This window comes from Pongo abelii, chromosome 3 (assembly GCF_028885655.2).
Source record: "Pongo abelii isolate AG06213 chromosome 3, NHGRI_mPonAbe1-v2.0_pri, whole genome shotgun sequence".
In the NCBI taxonomy this organism is placed as follows: domain Eukaryota; kingdom Metazoa; phylum Chordata; class Mammalia; order Primates; family Hominidae; genus Pongo; species Pongo abelii.
This window is the reverse complement of record NC_071988.2, coordinates 59,121,853-59,141,679: the sequence shown is the minus strand read 5'-3', so window position 1 is coordinate 59,141,679 and position 19,827 is coordinate 59,121,853. Positions and strand designations below refer to the sequence as shown.

The 19,827-nt window shown below is 35.7% G+C and overlaps 1 long non-coding RNA gene across 1 annotated transcript in view; it reads right to left on the bottom strand.

Annotated features, from left to right (window-relative positions):
- The window catches only part of LOC129058981 (uncharacterized), a 62,304-nt gene extending 47,861 nt beyond the window's left edge, over positions 1-14,443 (bottom strand). The window contains exons 1-2 of the long non-coding RNA XR_008524504.1: positions 13,982-14,443; positions 10,975-11,057 (exon numbers count right to left, since the gene is read on the bottom strand). This is a non-coding gene — a long non-coding RNA (uncharacterized LOC129058981). The remainder of the gene's footprint in view (positions 1-10,974; positions 11,058-13,981) is intronic.
- Between the last annotated feature and the right edge of the window lie 5,384 nt (positions 14,444-19,827).

The following is a 19,827-nucleotide window of genomic DNA, read 5'->3' as shown; positions in this document are numbered from 1 at the left end:
AGATTTGTTTAAGCAGATTTCTCCCAGCTTTAGCTCTCCATCTCTGGTGATCAGAATGCATTCCCTCCTTCGGACTCAGTGAGCACATCTTCCACACGGAAGATTTCTTCCCTAGCTTTTAGGAAATCCAGAGAACCCTTTTTGTATCTGCCTTTTTTTTTTTTTTTAAGTGTCTTTAACTCAAAACAATTTATGTGCCAGGATCACGTATTTTGGGATAATGTGTTCTGAACTCCTTCAGTACATATGTATATAAATTAAAGCAAATATTTTTTATGATAAGCTGGCATAATAGTTTCATAATTTAATCACTGATTTAAAAAATTAATTAAAATTTTTTTTTGATATTTTGTGTAATAATTTTTGAGGAGTATCTTTGGTGCTTAATGAGTGGGAGATGACACCCATGTTCTTAGCAGCATCATTCACAATAGCTAAAAGATAGAAACAACTGAGTATTGATGGATGAATGGATAAGCAAAATGAGGTATATACCTATAAGGGAATATTCTTCATCCTTAATAAGGAAAGAAATTCTGACATATGCTACAACAAGGTTGAACCTTCAGGACATTATGCTAAATGAAATAAACCAGTCTCAAAAAGACAAATACTATGTGATTCCAGATACATAGGGCACCTAGAGTAGTCAAACTGATAGAGACAGAAAGTAGAATGAATGATTACCAGGGGTTGTGAGAGGAAAGAAGAGAGGGTTGTTTAGTGGATACAGAGTTTCAGTTTTGCAAGATAAAAGATGTGGGCGAAGATAGATGGTAGTGAATGTTGCACAAGAATACAAATGTGCTTAATGCCGCTAAGTTGTATACTGAAAAATGATTGAAATGGAAAAATTTTATGTTATATGTATCTTACCATACTAAAAATTGTAGAAAAGGCGCGGATGCAATACATTTCACTAGCTCCTTCTAAAGTGTAACTCATAGAATATGAAAAGGTTTTATTAGATATTTGAATCTTGACATAAGTCTTATGGCATTGTTACTATTTGTTAAAGAGTCTACGTGGTGAATGAGTAAAAAGCAGCTATATATTTCTTTACAGTGACATTACCTGTGTATGGTTTAAATGGTGGTCTATGGTTGGCATACAACTAAGTGTGTAGATCACTAAATAAGCATTTTAGCAGGATGATTAAGACACAGATAGAGTAGTCAGGGTGCAGGTATTCTGATCTCAATTCGAATATGTATCAGCTGCAAGAACTTGAGGAAATTATTTACTCCCAGTTTCCTCATCTGTGCATGAATCAATATATACAAAGTACTCAGAATACGGCCTGGCACATTGCCAACATTACAATGTTAGCTTTCACTATTCTACTGAGAAATCTTGAGATGAAAATCTAAATTCTGTCACCTTTCAGGAAAGCCTGGCAATAAGAATATTTTAGTAAACATGACCTAATACTAACATTACACTCTCAGGAAGATGTGGATTCTAAGAAAACAGATATTTTGCAGGAGATAGGCAGAATCTCCCTCTCTTTGACTTAATTGAATGCTGTACCTAGGTAACTGGTTCTTCTAAGTGCTTATTCAGTCAAGCCTGTGGAAAGTAAAGGTACAAGAATTTATAGCTCAGGGCTCCTTGGTTTCTATATTGAATGTACACATATAAGTGAGTAAGGGGGAATAGAACCTATTATTACCATGGTAGAGGTATTTTGGCCTCTTTCTTTCTTTTTAAGTGTACTTCCAGTAGGCATCTCTCCTCCTTGTTCATTTAAATAATCAGCAATTGGTGCAGCCTTAGCAGCTTAGCAGAAGGTGGGAGCTTATTTATGTTTCCTATTAGTCCATAAAGAGAAGAATCAGATCAAGGAGTACTTTATTATCATTTATCTAGAGAAATGAAGAAGTTTCTTCCCTCTATGCTCATATTTCTTGTGTTGTGAAGCACTAATGAAGACACTAATTAGTCATTTCATGGCCTGGAGTTCTCTTGGATATTTTCAAGGCCGTCTTAGACTGTTTTTTGTTGCTGTAACAGAATACCACAGAGTGGGTAATTTATAAGGAAAATAAACTTGTTTCTACAGTTCTGGAGACTGGGATGTTCAATATCAAGTTGTTGGCATCTGGCAGGGGCCTTCCTGATGCACAATCTCATGGCAGAAGGCAGAAAGGGAAGAGAGCCCCAGAGAGTGCGAGAGTGAGAACATTGTTGCAGGACTTCTCCTTAGTTCAGCTAAAGACGGGGTCCTTGTTCCATGGCCATGAAAATTTAGGCTCGCAGATGATTTGAAGAGTGAGTGAAAAAGGGTTTTATTGGGTGAAAAGGAAAAATGGGGGAAGCTGGACTTTCTGCAAGGCCAGAGTTCCTTTAGTGTGCTTCCGGCCTCACAACTTGAATTCCAGGTTCCGTTCCGGAACCAGACTCCTACTCACTGCAAATGGCGCAAACTTCTCTGGCTCCACCCCAGTGTGCACTTCTTCCAGTGCACAGGTCTGTTGGAGGCTCTGGCAGGCAGCCCTTTCCACCTGACTGTCTCAGAATGGGGACTGAATTCATCCCTTTGTCAGGAACTCACTCTGGTGATAAATAACCCACCCCTGTCATGACAGCATTAATCCCTCATGACCTAATCACTTATAAGTGCCATCTCTCAACACTGTTGCACTGGGGATTAAGTTTCCAACACATGGACTTCAGTGGATACATTCAAACCATAGCAAAGACCCACTTCTTCCCATTTTGCATACACTTCTCTTGTATGTATCCTGTTGCTCATTCCTAAATTCTGTCTGTGAGATGAAAGAGGAAACCAAAGCAGGAGAATCCTCTCTTTTCTTTTCAGGTTCATTGTAGCTAACAGCTTATATTCAATGTGTGTCAAAGAAAATTTACTCCAGTCAGACAAACACTAAATTGGCAACACATCAGATAAAAACAAAGTAGCACTGAGTACAATAAAACACAAAGATTAGAAATTCAAATCTTCTCCTGATATTTGTTCTGGCCAGTATATTTGTACTTCTCACTAGCATATTGCAATACTGAGAGCAGAAAGTGATATGACAAAGAAAGTTTTCTCTACTGGTTAGTACCAAACCTAAGATTCCCAATAGCTTTAACTTCATGCCCATTCTAACTTTCAGTTGCATCAGATATAGCATGGGTTTCATTAGATTCCCGGATTTCATTTATTAGAAAATATTTACAATGTTTCCACCATTCAATATAATTGTGTAAATGTCACAATAGGTGAAAGTTTATCAAAGTCATCAAACTAAATGATAAATCTGTTCAATGACAAAGTTATCAGAAATTATTTTGGATGACTGGATAAATGGATCCAATCTAGCAATGAGAATATTGATATATAAAGACCTACACAAGTACAGTTTGAGAACATTCTAGGATTTATATCCTACTCCATACTCGTGTTGAGTCAATAATATTGTCAGTAACCAAACAAATATTAAACAAATAGTAAAATAAAAGCAAAAATCAGCTGGGCCTTAAGATGCAATCACAGAGTTATAGAAGAATATGCTTTAAAGAAGCATTAACAGATTAGAAACTATTCATAGAAGAACAATGAGTGAGGAATTTGACTAACAGCTTGAAGAAAGGAACTGTTCAGCTTGAAAAACTGAAGGCTTAGTATAACAGTCATTTTTCAGTATTGGAATTATTCTACATGGTCCCAGAGATTACCTATCAATTTATTTATTCATGCATTAATTTATAATTTTATTTATTCAGAAATATTTACTGGGAATATATAATAGTCCACACACTTTCTGTGTAATATGAATGCAATGAGGAACAAAAGAGAAATGGCCCCTTGTGTATTCAAGGTTATAGAATAAAAGGAGAAAGATCATTGGCCAATGTAAAGTCAATACAAGGTGATTTTAGATCAATAGAGAGAAACCTTTCTCTTAAACAAAAATGCTCCCACATGGAATGAATTCCTTAAAGCCCATGTGTTTTTGCTACTGGAGGTATAATACAGACCAAATAGCCATGTGTTTGGAAATTTAAGGACTGAGCAAAGTCCTAAACAAGTCACTCTCTCCTTAATGTCTTATCAATATATCTCTATTTTTGTTTCTTCATTTGAGGACAAGATAATATTTAGTCAGGTACAATGCAAAGGCAATGTTATGATAATAATATAAGCAAATAAGAAGTACTTTTATGCCAAAGCTTAGACCAAATGCAATCAACATGAAATCCTAAATTTCACATTTCATATTATTCACTGAAACTTATACCAAATTATTTCAGAGTTCTTAGAAAAATTATACCCATAAAGCTTCCAAATTATGGTGAATACTATTGGGTTTGTTGCTATGGAATGGAGGAGCATGAAGATGGGACAGAAGATTGATGTTCTACAGTAGATAGAGCTTATAAGGATGGGTTATTCAGGTGCAAGTTATAGAAACCCAACTCAAATTTATTTAAGACATAGATGATGCATTTATGTATAACCATGTGGAAGTCCGGTGGTGGACAACTGGTGCAATAACAGGTGTTTGAATTCCTCCAACCGTGCCATTAAATATCTGCTTATTTCTCTCTCCATCTTTCAGCTCTGTTTTCCACTGTGGTGACTTTAATCTTAGCCTCTATCTCTATGCAATGATGAGATCCAGTAGTTGATCTAAGCTGTCGATGTTCATGGGATTTGCAATATTGAAGGAATGCTTCTTCCATCTAATGCATTTATTGGTTTTCCTGCCATGCTTCTGATTGGCCTTCCTTGAGTCATGTGTACACTTATATGGGCCACCTTATGTATGATGAAGATTAAGTAAAATGTGGGAGCATGATCAATAGTCTCACACTGTAGGGGGGAATAATTCTCCCAATAAATTAATTGCTGGGTAGATAAAATATGCCAGAGGACCATTAGAAATACTATAATGCTAGCTTTATTAATTTTGAAGTTTGTATATTACAACTGGATACAGATAATATTGACACCAAATTTTCATCATGGGTGAAAAAAAATTACATGGTATTAATGCAAGCTTTATACCCATCTCCAAGATCCAAAAATAGGTAAGAACTCAGAGGCTTCTCAGAATTACTAAGCTAATAAGACAGATGCAGTCAAATCACAAAAATTTTATCTCACGACTTTCTTCTATGCATTGTTATCCACCCTAACAAATTTTCATATATCTTAATTAGGCCTTAATTATATCACTTGCAGTTCTGTGCTTAACGTGTCCAGGTATTGAATGAGACTACTTCATATTTATTAAGCTTTTTTTGATGTAGAGATGGTATATAATCTTCATGGCATCCTCTTGAAGATAACAGGCATCATCCATATTCTCTAGATGGAGAATTGGAAAGCTTTCAAATGACTCAAAATTACTTGCTGGTTGAGAGCTAAGTACAGTAATTCTAACTAGCACTTCACTGTTCTATCTTCCAAACCCAGAAGGCAAAATGTTATGAAAGTTTCTTCTTTGATTCATTTCAATTCAATTCAACTCAATTTGATTCACTAAGCAGTAGTAAGAACGTATAATGTGTTCAATGCCATCCTAAATACACTGGGCAATGAAGAATATGAGTAAGGCAAAATCCCTTAACCTTAAGTATTACATAATTTAATTGAAAGTACAACACATAAACTTAAGAAATAGCAGCATAAAATTTGAGTTAATATTTCTATTCTATAAATTCTTAACTGCAAAAGGAGTGAGAGAGATAATAAGTGCAATCATAGTTAAGATATTATATAACGAAGCTTGGCATTGAGTCTCTCACATACTGACAGTTTTCTATAACAAAATTTCTAAATATATTTTTAGAATTTATCCACTCCACATTAGTTTTTGTATACTACAGTAAGCCAGCTAGGGTCTTTAGTGCTGCAGGCACAGTGGTAACTAAAAAAGTGCCAATCTAGTCCTTATGGAATTATATTTTAAAGAGGAAGGATATTAAACAAACATGCATACCAACCAATAACATAACTTGTTCTATGTGCTTTAAAGGGAAAGTACAACTTTCTAGAGAAAATATAACAGGAAAATAGATTTGGGTTTGGATGATTAGGATGGTTAAGGCTGAGGCCTTGAGGCTGAGACCTGAAAAGGAGGAAAGGATAGTTAAATAAGGATTCAGGTGAAGAGCATCCCTGAAAGTAGAAACAGCATAAAGACATGTCAGCTTAAAGAACAGCTCAGAATAGGTAAATAAAATAAGGGAACATATGTAGATACGTAACAGTCTGATTTCCCTTAACTTGTTTTTTTTATTTCTGGGGCAAATGAAAATTTGGCACTTATATCTGTTTAGAAAATTAGTGTATGTTCAGGGACTAACAACTGTAAGAGAAAGCGCAAAGAGAGAAAACAGATGACTTTATGAACATTGCCTTTAACAAGAATGCTTGGGCAGGTTTCAGGGAGGGCTCCAGAAATCAGAATAAAGGAATTAGTATTATCTGTAAAGGTTGTGCCCCAGTAAAAAGCTTTAAGGTGACATGTGAATATTTTAGACTCAATCCACTGGATAATAGGAATGCATTGCAGGGTGTCTAAATATCTTTCTATTTGCTGGTATGCTATGTCACTAGCAATTTAAGCTTAAAAACAAATCTTTATCATTTTGTGTTTTTCCAGCAGTATTTAGAATACTCCCTTGTACAAAATGAGTGTTCAGGAACATTTTATGGATCTACTGAAATAATGATTTCAAAATATAAGTTTAGTAAAATTAATCAAGATAATTACGGTGTTTGGAGTAGGTACATGATTGTATGAAGATGGTGCAATGTTTTCCCATTAATTTCTCTTTCTTTTACCTCAGCAGCAACTTTTGTATTACAACACTCAACCCTCTGCAGAAGAGTATATACACACACACATATATATAAACTTATATATATATATATTTGTATTTATACATATACAAATATGTAAGTTTATATTTTTATACATATTTTCATATATATATAGGAAAAGGGGTATCCATTTATTTTTAACATATTTTTGACCTTTTATTCAATATATCTATGTAAACTGTCTTAAATCCTTTACAGAATAAGGTGGCGTACAGAGTAACAAATATGAATACAGAACTTCACATTATATTTCACACAGTTAGATATACATATTGTATATACATATAATACAAGATATTATATATTCATTGTAATAGATATTACAACTTCATATTACATTTTACACCCAGAGTTACTGGTAAGCTTAATACATGTATTATCTTTATATCCTTGTTCTGTCTCCCTGAGATCGAATTTGGATATTGGTTTGAAATCAGTATCCCATAGTCATAGACACCCAACTAGCTTACCAAAGGCAAAGCCTTCTTCACAAGCGTACATGCTAAAGATTCTAGCACTATGGGTGCCTTGAACACCGCAGACTACATTGAGCCCTTTCCAGACATATGTGTCATTATTTAAAGCACCAGAGTAGGTGGTGTCTTCTTTGGCGCATCCAAGGAGGGCAAAGGATGGTCTGAAGATCCCCTGTTTTGCCAAATATCCCTCTTTGTGTAAGGCATTTCCACACAATGTCAGTCATTGCCCTTGTATTGTGAGCCCAGACAGGGGCTATATGTTTGGTTTATTTTTATTCACAGTAACTATAAGGCATGCGGCATGAAACAAGTGCTTTATATTTTTTAAATGGCAGAATGAGCAGATAAATGAAGTGAGCAAATGAATGAAGAAATGAAATGATCCCGTCATGTTGGATTATTATTTAGTTACAACTGATGCAGTAGAAGGGAAGGACAAGGGAGATGCACATTGTGCAACAGACATTAGTCACTCAACAAGCGTGTGCTGCTGGGAATGTTGGTATGCACCTGTACTCCTAGGTACTGGAGAGGCTGAAGCAGGAGATTACTTGAACCCAGGAATTCAAGACCAGCTTGGGCAATATAGGGAGACTGTCTCAAGAAAAAAAGTGTGTGCTGAATGGATAAAGCGGCAGTGAAAAAAAAATACTGATAAAATTTGACAATGTACTAGGTATGTGAAAAGCAATGATGAGCTGAAATATACAGAACATTTATACTTTCAATGGTTTTTATACTTGAATCACTTGAGGTATTTTTTTTTTACAAGTACAGATATACTGAGGTCAGCCCCTAAAGGTTCAATTCAATGGATTTAACAAAACTAGCAACACCTATGTAGCTGGTGGACCAAGACAATACATAGAGAAATTCTGCATTAGATATAAATAGAAATATTGTTCACTGTGTTTAAAAAATTGAAAGAAAAGTAATTTTTCCACTTTGGGTTGCTAAAGTGCCATTCTAAACAACTCAAATTTGCTTTTTTATAACAGAGATCTGTGAAAAAATAAATAAATAAATAGCATATATTGCTAATTTCTCCCTTTGACTCCTGACCTGAGGAAAAGCACGGTGAATTGTAAACTGTCCATGAACATTATGCATCCCTTAAACACCTTTACCCAGGTATTCTAGGTAAGTTGAGCAGGTTAAAAACTAATGCTCACTACCAAATTCTGCTGGGAGCTTTCCCCACAGCTATGGCTTCACAAAGTGCTATGCTGTTAAAACTAAGCAGGGAGGAGCTGGACAATCAGAAAGCAAGCTGTGGAACCACTATAAGCAGCAAGGCTAAATGTATATCTAGCATGGCCAATTGTTAATAGTTTCCGGGGTGGGGGCCCTATTCTCCTTTGAAATAAAATAGGGGATAGAGCCATATAAATAAAGGATTGAGGATCTGCTTGACATTCATTTCCATCTCTTCTGGAAGAGCTATTTCATTCCAATCATGTGGCTTTAGGGGGCCTCCATGTTCTCATAGGACCCTGGGATTCAGCGACTTTTCATTTCAATGAAAATGAGTACACAAATCAGCTCAGATGTTCAGAGCATGACATGGGGCTTTCAAACTAGAGAATAGAGAAGTGTTCCTATCCCACATCTAATGGTGAGATGGATGTGGTGCAGCAGTTGTTTTCTGCTTTGGAAACTAGCTTAGACAAAGAAAACCAAGACAGCAGCATGCACATCTAGAGCACGGAGTGAGGACAGAAGTAAAGAGGGAGACAAGAGATAGAGATGGAATGTTGGCAGGGGAGAGAAAGAGTTTGGTAAGCAGTCCTGCCCCTCGTTCCTGGTGTCGCTGAGACCATTTGCCTTTTTTTTGAGACAGGGTCTCACTCTATCACCCAGGTTGGAGTGTAGTGGTGTAGTCTTGGCTCACTGCAGCTTTGACCACCTGGGCTCAAGCCATCCTTCTGCTTCAGCCCCTCAAGTAGCTGGGACTACAGAAGCATGCCAGCACACCTGGCTAATTTTTGTATTTTTTTGTAGAGACGGGGTTTCACAATGTTTCCCAGACTGGTCTTGAACTCCTGGCCTCAAGTGATCCTCCTGCCTCAAGTGATCCTCCTGTCTCAACCTCCAAAAGTGCTGGGATTACAAGCGTGAGCCACCATGCCTGGCTAACATATGCCTTTATCTTGGCTACATGCACTCTACAATTACTCTGCTAACTTGTCTAAATCAATTTGAGTTGGATTTTTGATACTGCAAACAAGAATTTTTAACAAATTTGGGTGTGGGAGTTTTCTGCTTTAATTCTGTTAAATTGGACCTACTGGGTGAATTGTGGAGAATCAACTCTTTGGAGGACTAATTTCTTATACTGTGAAACTAATTTAAAATTTGACACAACTGTGCAATACATTATAAGAGAACCTCTGAAGAAACAAAAACAAAACCAAAAAATTTTCCTCTGCTACCTACACATACTTCTCTCTCAAAGGTAAACATTCGTGAAAGATATTTATGGAAGTCTTGGATATGGGAGACAACATATAATTGTATAGTATCATTTAAAAAAATATGTTTCTATTACACTTCACTGGTCAAAAATTATGCTTTTAGTTCTGATGCTTCTTGACCAAGGTCTATTTAAAATGTCTGCCTTATGTGGCAGATAAATTTTGCTTAAATATTGTTAGGATTATATATATTTCAGTCTTTCAATGTTTTCCTGCCTCAGTAAGAAATGGTCCAATTTTTTCTAATAAACCTTCGTAAATAATCTGTTGACTAAATGCCCAAACTTTTGCAAAATTCAATCCCTCAAATCTCATTGTCTTAAATTTAAAATTCACCCATGCAATTATCTGAAGTCTATACATCATCTTTGATTTTGTTCGGGTTCCCCTGCCACTTGGTGAATGATGATTATTAACTTTCCAGAGTCTGTCTTCTTTTCCTGTTGTTTCAAGCTTTTTTTACTTCAGATTTGAGGTTACTGTTTTCTCATAAATTCCTAACTATTGTTCCTTAATATTTGCTTAATTTTGAATCTTGGACTACTGCTGCAATGTGCCTTTTTGCTTTAATGACTTAAAGTTACTTACAACTTTCAAAGTTTACGGACAAAAGATATGCCAGAAAACAACATATTATGCAAACTCAAGAGAAGAAACAGATTAGATTACCCCCAATATTCTGCTGAATAAAAACCTTCATTTATCTGCAGACTTCAGGCAATAAACATGCAATACAAAATCACTGGAAATAATGAGGACAATTCTTACAGAAAAGTTTGATAAAGAATAGAGAATCTGGCTTTGCATCTGTCCTCCCAGAATTTGGAAATTGATGGAAATAGGGCGGTAGAGGAAATGAAACAGCAGCTTCAAATGCCATGTAAGCCTAACAGGTAAAACTTCAAGATCCATCTTTTTTTTTTTTTTTTTTAACTGTCCTGTATGGAACACACAGCTGTTTTGCAGAAAGGTTCATTTAATCCTCTTAAAATGAAAACATGAGATATATCTAGACAATTTCCTCTCATTCACAATGCTAGGAAAGGGTCAAAAGGGAGAGCTATTTTCTCATGTAAAGCTCATTACATGTGACCTTGTTTTATCTTTAGAATTAAAAAATAATAATAAAATAAAGGCTTTCATCATTACTTTCCAGATGCTATGCCTGTCAGTTACTCACTTGTATTGGTCTCTAGGTATTCTCCTGTCCAATTCCAGAACACCAGAATTCTGACAAGTTTGTCCTACAAGTTATCTAAGATTCTAGAAGAGAGAAGATTTACATGATTTGTTGAGTTTTAGCTGCCGGTTATTGAGCATTCTCTAAGTGAAGACTTGCTGCATAATATTTTTATAAACTTTACAATAGGAACCTATAATTATCCTCATTTTTATGATAATTTTGATAATTTGAAAGGTTGCATAAGTTGTTCTAGGATTTGAAATTTTTGAAAACACAGGAAGCTTATTGGAACACAAATTTCTGTATTAGCTCATAAGCATCTCAAAGGCCGATTCTAAATCTTACATCTGCAGGGAGTTGAATGTAGTGGTCTCTCATTTGTTGACTGTATGGACAAGCAAAAGTAAATATGACATCCAGGGTCACTTTTCCTTGACATACACAGCCTTTCTATTTTCCTTAGATTATAGGTCAATTATTAGAAGGAATTTTTCAGAGGTATATATACCAGATGACAGTTGAAGTTGCATTTCATTAAAATTAAATCTATTTTGAATACATTTATGTATATAAAGCATTTAGAACAATTCTGGCTCGGTTTAAAAAATATATTTTTTCTTTTTCTATTATTATTATAAAGTATCTATGTATGGTTCACATTCATATAAATGCTACTAATATACTCAGTAGAGAAGGAAAAGCAAAAATTAAAAAAAAAGAATTAAACCAGTTGCTTAACTCTAAAAGCCAGTTTTCTCTTGAAAGAGCACACTTTGTAATTCATATTATAGATTATGAATTTATTCATGCCGATTTGATTAAAGAAACATCACTTTCTGTTTCTGAACATGATAAATGGTTCCTGCTCACTTGAAAGGTGACAATGGAACATTAGTTTGATTTTTTTGTGTAGGGATGTAATGGTCTTTACTAATGGCCTAAAGCAATATTTTCAGAAGAAAAATTAAAATGTTTACTATCTTTTCTCTGTATTATGTAAGAAGAGTCCCTCAGAGAACATTGTTTTCATTATTGTGGATGATTTATCCTTTGTGAGTTATTTTGTTGTGAAATTTGGAGGGCAGACACATTTCTGACTTTATACACAGTTTTATCTCTTCATGAGGTAGCAAGAAGTCAAATAACCTCTCAGAAATACTGAAAGTAGACACTTATTATATAAAACAGTTTGAACTATTCAATATCCACGGCTAATTTTGCCCTCCTTTGCTGAAATAGTGCAGCATTTTAAACACTGAAGAAGCAATATACTGATAATGAAACCATTTCCAGGCAAAGAACTTAAAAAAGGTATTTAGTCTGGATAGTTTCAGTATAAATGCCTATGCATCCTCAAACAGTTTAGGCTAATGCAAAGCAAAGAACTGCATCTGGTGGTAAAGGTATATATCTGTTTTAATCAGAACTTACTATTGGAAGAATCTTTTTAAATGAAGATTCCCTTCGGTGGCAAAACAACCCTTTGTTGGATTATGAACACACATATAACTAAATCAACTCTTGGTGTTATTCACTTATTATTAAAATATGTTTTCAAATATTATATTTATTTGCACCTTTACAATAAAAATTAAAATGTGAATTTCTGATAATAGCTGAGTATTTTTACTGACTACAACAAAAATGAGTGTGTTATTTAGAACACATTCTTGTTTCTTTTGTTTGTTTTGTTATGTGTGGGTTTTCCACATGCCTAATAAAAATACCATACATATACTACAGGGCTGCAGTAACCAAAACAGTATGGTACTGGTACAAAAATAGAAACATAGACCAATGGAACATAATAGAGAGCCCAGAAATAATGCTACGTATCTACAACCACCTGACCTTTGACAAAATAAATAAAAACAAGCAATGAGAAAAGGACTCACTATTCGATAAATAATGTTGGGGTAACTGGTCAGCCATACTCAGAAGACTGAAACTGGACCCCTTTCTTACACAATGTACAAAAAGCAACTCAAGATGGATTAAAGACTTAAATGTAAAACCTCAAACTATAAAAAACCTGGAAGATAATCTAGAAAATACTATTCAGGACATAGGACCTGGCAAAGATTTCATGACAAAGATGCCAAAAATAATTGCAACAAAATTTGACAAATGGAACTTAATTAAACTACAGAGCTTCTGCAGAGCAAAAGAAACTACTAACAGACTAAACAGACAACCTACTGAATGGGAGAAAAGTTTCACAAACTATGCATTCGATAAAGGTCTAATATCCAGAATCTACAAAGAACTTAATGTACAAGAAAAAGGCAAACAATCCCATTAAAAAATGGGCAAATGACATGAAAACTTTTCAAAAGAAGATATACACATGGCCAAAAAGCATCTAAAAAAGGCTTATCTTTAATCATTAGAGAAATGAAAATGAAAAACAATGAGATACCATCTCACATCAGTTAGAATGGCCATTATTAAAAAGTAAAATAATAATGTTCTGGTGAGGCCACAGATAAAAGGGAATGCTTATACATTGCTGGTGGGAATGTATGTTAGTTCAACCATTGTGGAAAGCAGTTTGGTGATTTCTCAAATAACCCAAGATAGAATTACCATTTCACCTAGCAATCTCATTATTCAGTATATACCCAAAAGAATATAAATGGTTCTACCATAAAGACATATGCATACATATATTCCTTGCAGCACTATTCACAATAGCAAAGAGATGGTATCAACCTAAATGCCCATCAATGGTACACTGGATAAAGAAAACGTGGTACATACATACTGTGGAATACTATGCAGCTATACAAGAAAAATGAGACTGTGTCCTTCGCAGGAACATAAATGGAGCTGAAGGCCACTATCCTAAGCCAGGAGGTACAGGAACAGAAAATCAAATACCCTATGTTCTCACTAATAAGTTGGAAATAAACAATGAGTACATATGGATACAAAGAAAGGAACAACAGACACTAACATCTACTTGAGGGTGGAGGGTGGGAGGAGAGTAAAGATGGAAAACTACCTATCAGGTACTGTGTCCAGAATTGGTTCCTTCCGGTAGGTTCTTGGTCTTGCTGACTTCAAAATGAAGCTGCGGACCCTCGCGGTGAGTGTTACAGTTCTTAAAGATGGTGTGTCTGGAGTTTGTTCCTTCAGATGTTCAGATGTGTCTGGAATTTTTTTCTTCTGGTGGGTTCATGGTCTTGCTGACTTCAGAAGTGAGGCCACAGACCTTTGCAGTGAGTGTTACAGCTCTTAAAGGTGGTGCATCCAAAGTTGTTCATTCCTCCCGGTGGGTTTACGGTCTCGCTGGCCTCAGGAATGAAGCTGCAGACCTTCGTGGTGAGTGTTACAGCTCACAAAGGTACTGCAGCCCCTAACAGTGAGCAGCAGCCAGACTTATCATGAAGACTGAAAAAACAACCTTTCCACACAGTAGGAGAGGACCCCAGTGGGTTGCTGCGTGGCCAGCTTTTATTCCCTTATTTGGCCCCGCCCACATCCTGCTGATTGGTCCATCTTACAGAGTGCTGATTGGTCCATTTTATGGAGTGCTGATTGGTCCATTTTTACAGAGTGCTGATTGGTGTGTTTACAAACCTTTAGCTAGACACAGAGTGCTGATTGGTGTGTTTATAATCCTTCAGCTAGACAGAAAAGTTCTCCAAGTCCCCACCCGACCCAGAAGCCCAGCTGGCTTCACCTCTTAGTGCTATGCTGACTACCTGGGTGAACAAATAATCTGTACACTAAGCCCTGGAGACACGCAGTTTACCTATATAGCAAACCTGCAAACGTACCCCTGAACCTAAACTAAAATTAAAAGATAAAGAAATACAATATGCTACTAGTTTGAAATGAAGAAAGGTAAAAGGAAATAGTTCATTTAAAATGAATCAACTCTTGCTAGTTTGGTGGCAGAAGGCAGTTGGCAGAACTGTAACTAAATCAAGAAAAAAAATTAGATTATATGTTTTAAAAATGTTTATATTTTATAATAAATTTTTGCCTTCTCTTCCCCTGCTGGTTTTGGTAACTAAGCTCGAAAAAAACAGTGGTTATTTTAGTAGACTTTGCCAATTATTCTTCTTTGCCTTTAATCTTTAGGTTGGCAAATAAAATCACACAGATCTCCTCCTAGTTCTGCTACTTAATAGCAATGGAACCAGGGGCAAATTACTTAAAAATTCTAAGCTTTGCTTTTCTCATCTGTACACAGGGATAATCGATCTCTCTCTTATATTGTGAGAATTCAGTAAGACAATGTACATAAACTCTTAGTACAATATAATTATTCGATATATATTATCTACTGAAAGTCTTTGATTTGCAAATTGTGCAGGCTCAAACTGAATTTTAGGAAAAGGCAGTTTTCACAGGTGTTACACTGGCTGTATCAGCTCTATTAATCATCAAACGCCTTTGAAGTCTGTCCTTAAGGAAATTACATTTTATTTTGTGAACAAAGTGCTGATGGGCAATTGTAGGCAAAGACAGGAAAAAAGGCTACTTTTACTCAGTCATGGATTCTCAATAATTTTTACTCAGGGATCCACTGTATTGTTTTCCCAGGAATGGGAGATGGGCTTGTGAAGTATTGAGCTCTTCACCAGAGATGTTCCCTTTATTGACTACAATTAAGGCTGTTGAGACAGAAATAATTTGATAAAGGTTTATTGGATGCTAAATGTGAGACACACCAACAAAGTTGGTAGTGTTTCAGGGCCTGTTACAAATTGAAAGGCTTTTATCAGAGTGTTTAGGAGAAGGGAGGGTGGCTTCTCATATTGGAGTTGTCCTTTTTCATTGGAGAGTGCAATATAGAGGTTGCAATCATTGGGTACAGATTGCAGCATCTAGGCTAAAATGTCTATGTGCAGGACAATCAGGAAAAGTTCCTGATTTAGAAACAGATCAGCAAAACTTCATGATTCAGAAACAAATCAGCATCCTTTTCAGTGTCAGTAGGTTACATAGTAATCAGTACATCAATAATTTTAAAGAAATAATGATAATATTCTTTACTCAGGGACAAGATGCTGCCATGAATCACAGGACCTCCACCAGGTCGGTTAATTTGGAAGCCTGCCGGAGAAGACCTGCAGGTTTTCAACTTCTTAGGATGGTGGGGTGAGATTTTTACCTCTCATGTACATGTGCATTTGACAAAGTTTGCTTAGGGAAGTAGGGAGTGAGAAATAACTTGGGAAGACAAAAGACTATAGTTTCATTCATTTCTCCTGAGCATTCTTAGGTCAAAAGTGGAGAGAATTTGAAATGGATGCCTGAGAGCTACATTTTTAAGTACTCTCCCTTCTATAAATGTATATGATAGAGACATGATAAAAGTAAAAGTTTTTGTTTCAACTTAGTAAAAGTATCACATATTTTTCTATTTTTATGTCAGATTAACTTCAAGACTGTTTACAAAATATTAGTAAAACAAAAAAAATTGCATCTGCAACTCAACAATTTTGTTAAATATTGGGGATGTCTACTGAGCAAGTTATCAGGGATATACTCTACTATGGGTGGAAAGGCATTTGGTTTTTCTAAAATATTTTCTCCTGAATGTTTTTATAACTGCCTCAAAACCTGGTTTTGGGAATTCCCTTTAGACAAGCGTTTGAGTCCTTGAACTCACAATTTACAGAGATGGTCAGAGTGCATATGTTTTTCTTTACAAATTCTGCAATATGAATTGTTTATTTCTATAAATAGCTGCTCACTATTTGCATATAAGTTAAGGAAGATTTTGACACATATATGAGTTGATTGTTAATGGAGCCTATATCCTCAGAGTTCAGAGACTATGAAAAATAGTAAGTTTCACTAGATATGTCAAAGAAGTATATCGGAGCCTTCACTCAGATTTGTGCTAGAACGCAAACATATAATCAAAATTATGAGGAATGCTGTCTGGTTTGTGGAGTTCTTTCAGTGATATCTCGAGAAAATAAAATTAGCTTGCCTTTATCATATTTGGCCAGAAAATAACTTTATGAATATAAACAATAATGTTTATTTTGGTCAAATACTAGGATCCCAAGGCTGAATTAATATTCTTAGGAAAAACTGGGTATTTGAACATTAGTGCTCATTCGATAAATTAAATTACTGTTTAAGCTGGTGCATGCACCAAATAAGGTAAGATAGCATCTGAGCTATAATGTAAGTTGTACTTATATCTGCTACCTTTGTTTCCTCATGTACCATAATGTGCTGTTTCTAGTTTGACAGGATGACATACTGCTTCTAGTATGACAGGAAGGTGCTACCCATTGTCGGTAATTCTAAAGTCCTTATTTTCACCTGATTTACCAGAGCCTAAGCTATGCTTGCTGCAGTTAAGCTCTGCTGGTCTGGCATATGTGACATGCCCATGAATGAACAACTGTCAGTAAAAGTGCTTTAAATCTGGGTATGTGGGTGGGGAGATCTAAAACAATTTAATTCTTCTAAAATTTCTACCAGTCCGTACCTTATGTACTATACATCAAAGTATAGTGTATAGTATAAAAAGTATTTTATATGCCATATAACAAACTATGAACTGGTAGAAATTTTATGAGAATTAAATTGTTCTAGATTTTTCTGTGATTGAGATACATATACTTCATAAACATATTTCAATATACATATATAGAGACATAAATACACATAAATTCCTATCTATATCTATTTATATATATTCCTCTATATCTATTCCTCCTATATCTCTCTCTATATATAGATATTCCTCCCTCTCTTTCCTCTCGAGAGAGAGAAATATCTATATATATTCCTTTCTCAGTAATTTGTGTGTGAGCATGGGATATGGAGATATTACAGACTCTTGCAAATGCAAAGTTAATCATACAAATTGTTTAGTGGGTTGCAAAACCGAATCCCAGCTGCAATACAATAGTGCAGAGAAAATATTATTTCTTTATTTGGGATATAAGCAATCTGTTCTTCCTTTTTTAAAACCTCTTTTGCTCATTAACTGGAAAAGCAAGACTTAAATTTCTAATCTTGTTTAAACCTGAGTCCACTTTAATCATTTACAAATATTGTCAAGTAATGTCAGACACTTGAAAAGTTTCATAGGTGTATCTTTTAGAAGATTGTTTAGGGTGGTGATAATCTTGTCATGAAAGCGATAGGTCAGTGGGTACTTTGACACATGGTTCTTCTGATCTCCAGGAGCTGTTTCTCATCCACTTCATGGCTAGGTAGACTGCTGGCCACTGAAGCCAGAACCTACACCTGGTCAGTCAGTTTTGTTTGCTTGGTTACAATCCTGCAGCATTGTCTGGCTCATCAGGTTTCATTTTATCTCTGGCTGGGGCTAGAGACTCCTTGAATTTGTTTGGCACTGAGTTTCATTTAGTCCTGGTGTGGGTGATTGGTTTTGTAGCTTGTAATACTCAGCCATCTGCTCCTCTAGTAAGTCTTCCATCTGAACTTTCTACTTTTTCTGGACACAATCTAGTCCTAGAGGTCAAGTGATGACCCAGAAAGGTAAAAACTCACAGTGTTCATCTGAATGTAATGACCAGACAGAAATAACTAAATTGATAGGTCTGTGCCCAACCTGGGTGAAGAGGTTGTCTGCCGCACAATCTGTTGGAGGTTATACGGGGGTGATAATAGATACAGGTAAGGTGGCGATGACAAAAGAGCTTATCATCTTTGTTCTTGGAGTTACTGTACTTATCCAATACAACTTACTATCACTTAGCCAAAGTCCTGCAAGGGAAAATAGGGACATATATGAGTAACCGTTTAACCTTCTACTTAGAAAATGCAAAGTTCGAAGTGGACATGCCAAAGGCACATCTTTATCTTGGGGGTTTTCTTTAGAGAAAACTCTATAATCATATATTTTTCAGCCTTCATTATTTAGATACTGGTGAGGAAATAAAGGAATTTAGACAATTTTCTTTTAAGACAGTAGCCTGCCATGCATAGTATATGCTGTAATGAGCACTCGTGAAACAACACTGAACAAGCTCCTCACCCTGCTGATTGCTGTCATCCTCACACCTCATACGAGTTGACCAGAGGCCTATTAAATAATTTAGTAAGGAACTGGAGTTTCTTTATTCACATCTTAATATTAATTGCCAGAATTACCTTACAATGAATGAGAAGTCACATTCATAATTGGAGACTAATTTTCCTCATCTGAAGTCTTGGAGACACATATGAACATTAACAACAATATTTCATTTTATATCCTGCCTGTTTGCCCTTTATCTTGTTTATGTAAGATATATCCTGCATAAACAAGATAAAGAAAGAGATATACCTCATAAAGAGAAAAATTATTGCAGGTGCAATGACTTTTGACATTAATTACCCAATCTTGGTCCAAACTTCACATGCGAAGGGCACAGTTTTCCACAAGACTGGCCTTACTACAGACAGTGGCCACAAGTTCATCAATTCCCAAGTTACCACTTACTTCTTACTTCTTACCAGCAGCCTACAAATTTGTTCTCAGAAACGTCCTGGTTTGATAATTTGTTAGAAATATGCACAGAGCTCATGACAACACTAAACTTACAGTTGTGAGTAAACTTACACTAAACTTATTGTAGTAAAGGGGTACAAATAAAAACCAACCAGAAAGAGACACATAGGGCAAGGTCTGGAATTGATCCAAACATAAAGCTTTTGGTCTTCCTCTCCCTGTGGGTTTCTGGACAGCATTACCTCCTTTCAGCTACATTGTGTGACCATATTCAAAAAATACTGTGAACTGGGGAAGCTCACTCAAGCCTTTGATGTCCAGACTTTTTTATTACAGTTTAACCATATGGTGTTCACATGTGGCTGGCTTTTAGTTTTTAGCCCCTTCTGGAGATTTGTTCTCCAGTTCCT